A 3062-nucleotide genomic window follows, 5' to 3' on the forward strand; every position below is an offset into this window, starting at 1 on the left:
TATATTTCTGTAACAGACTTTTTTCCTTTAATGTTATTTGATATAAATGTATATTAATTATGTGTGTGGAATGAGGTAACTCAAATGGCTTAATGTCATGCATTCAATAATCCTAATGACTTGTATTGCCACTTTTATCATATACCAAGACCCTAGAAATGTTTATGCATGTTTCTAGACAATCTATTCTGTTCCATTGCATTGTATGTACAAATCTGTGTTAATGACTACTATATTTTAATTCACATCCAGATAAACCTTGTTTTGTTGTGTTTTTCTTTATTGCACTTTGCATATGTTGCATTTTTTACAGATTGAAAGTTTGGGGCAAACCTGCCTGAAGCAGATCTATCAGTGCCATTTATCCAACAGCACATGCTCTCTTCGTGTCTCTCTGTCACATTTTTGTAATTCTTGCACTGCTTCAAAGTTTTTCATTATTATTGTATCTGTTATGGTGATCTGTCACCAGTAGTCTTTGATGTTATTATTGTAATTGTTTTGGAGCTCCATGAACCATGCCCATATAAGATGGCAAACTTAATCAATAAACATTGTGTGTATTCTGACTGCTCAACCCACCTCGTTTCCGCTCCCTCTCTCTCCATCCACCCCCACCCCCTGCTCTCCAGGCCTCTCCATTCCCTGAAACACAACAATATTGAAATTAGGTCTGTAATAATAACCATATGATGATTTCTAAGTATTCAAGTGTAAGGAAGAACCTCAGTTCTCTTACTTTAAAATGAAAGCTAGAAATGATTAAGCTTAATGAGGAAGGCACGTAGAAAGCTGAGATAGGTCAAAACTTAGGCCTCTCATGCCAAACAGTTAGCCAAATTGTAAATAAAAAGGGAAAGTTCTTGAAAAAATTAAAAAGGCTACTCTAGTGAACATGCGGATGATAAAGTAAAGCAGCCTTATTGCTGATATGAAGACAGTTTGAGTGGTCTGGATAGAAGATCAAATCAGCCACAACATTCTCTTAAGCCAAAGACTAATCTAGAGCAAAGCCCTAGCTCTCTTCCCTTCAGTGAACAATGAGAGAGGTGAGAAACCTGCTGTAGAAAAGTTTGAAGCTAGCAGAGGTTGGTTCATGAGGTTGAACACATTAACTGCCATGTAAGTTGTATTTAACTCACTCTAGTTTTGAACCCGGGGCCTCCTGAAGCATATGTAACTCATACATATCTCCACCTTGGGAGCCACAAGAACTATTTTTCAAGTTGAATATAACTCATGAACAGAAAACAATAAAAAATAACAAATTTTTCATTAAATTCGAAAGGATTGTTTTGCTTTTGAAGATTTTATTCTATTTTCCTAATAAAACACAGTGGCCCCAAGGGAAAAAAAAAAACATTTTTCTAGTGTGGCAGTCAATGTGTTAGGGAAAGAAGACATATTCATAACATAGAAGTGCAAGGTGAAGCAGAGAGTGCTGATATAGAAGCTACAGCAAGTTGTGAAGATCTAGCTAAGATAATTGACGAAAGTGGCTACACACTAAACAACAGATTTTCAATGTACACAAAATTGCCTTCTATTGAAAGAAGATATCATTTAAGTAGAACTTTTAAAGCTAGAGAAAGGAGGTCAGTACCTGGCTTCAAAGCTTCGAAGCACTGGCTGACTCTCTTGTTAGGGGCTAATAACACTGGTGTCTTTAAGTTGAAGCCGATGCTCATTTACCATTCCAGAAATTTTAGGGACCTTAAAAATTATATCAAATCTACTCTGCCCATGCTCTATAAATGGAACAAAAAGCCTGGACGACAGCATATCTGTTCACAGCATGGTTTACAGAATATTTTTAAGCCCACTCCTGAGTCCTGCTGCTCAGGGGAAAAAAAAAAAGATTTCTTTCAAAATATTACTGTTCATTTAAAAATGCATCTGGTCACCCAAAAACTCTGACGGAGATGTACAAAATAATTAATACCATTTTCATGCCTGCTAACACAATATCCATTCTTCAGTCCATGGGTCAAGGAGTAATTTAGAATTTTAAGTCTTATTATTTAGGAAATACATTTTGTAAGGCTACAGCTGCCATAGACATTGATTCCTTAATGGATCCTGGAAAAATAAATTGAAAACCTTATGGAAAGGATTCACCATTCTAGGTGTCATTAAGAACATTTGTGATTCATTGGAGGAGGTCAAAATATTAACAGCAACAGAAGTTTGAAAGAAGTTCATTTCAACACTCATGGATGATTTTGAGGAGTTAAAGACTTTGGTGGAGGAAGTAACAGCAGATGTAGTAGAAATAATTAAAGAACTAGAATTAGAAGTGAAGCCTGAATATGTGACTGAATTGGTTCAATCTTATGATAAAAGTTGAACAAATGAGGGGTTGCTTCTGATTGGATGAGCAAGGAAAGCGGCTTCTTCAGGTAGAATCTACTCCTGGTGAAGATGCTGTGAACATTCTTAAAATGACAACAAAAGATCTAGAATACTACATAAATTTAGTTGATAAAGCAGTAGCAGGTTTTGAGAGGACTGACTCCACTTTTGAAAGAAATTCTACTGTAGGTAAAATGCTATGGAACAGCATCACATTGCTACAGATAAATCTTCCTTGAAAGGAAGAGTCAATTGATGCAGCAAGAAAGTTTGCTGCAGTCTTATACCATCTTTGTGTGTCTGTGTCTTTTTGTAGTGGCTGCAGTCGTGTACTGTCTTTATGTGTGTCTGTGTCTTTTTGTCTCTGTGTTCATTCCTCGGCCCCAAGAAATGGGCCACGTCACATGTCATTGTTGTCTTAGTTTAAGAAATTGCCACAGCTGTCCTGACCTTCAGCCACTACGACCCTGATCAGTCAGTAGCCATCGACATTGAGGCAAGACCCTCTGCCAGCAATTCATGTAACCAAAACATTTGTACCCCCGTAATATTCTGAAATAAAAAAAAAACCACAGGTGATATATGAAGACAAGCTTCACTTTATTTTTTTTATTAGAAGAAAGATGGTAATGTAACAAACATGGTGCTATTTAAAGTTGAATCATTCAAAATTCTAGGCACACATATTTTAATTATTGAATATATAGGAT

The sequence above is a fragment of the Propithecus coquereli genome, unplaced genomic scaffold, assembly GCF_000956105.1.
Source record: "Propithecus coquereli isolate 6110/MARCELLA unplaced genomic scaffold, Pcoq_1.0 Scaffold297, whole genome shotgun sequence".
Lineage (NCBI taxonomy): Eukaryota > Metazoa > Chordata > Mammalia > Primates > Indriidae > Propithecus > Propithecus coquereli.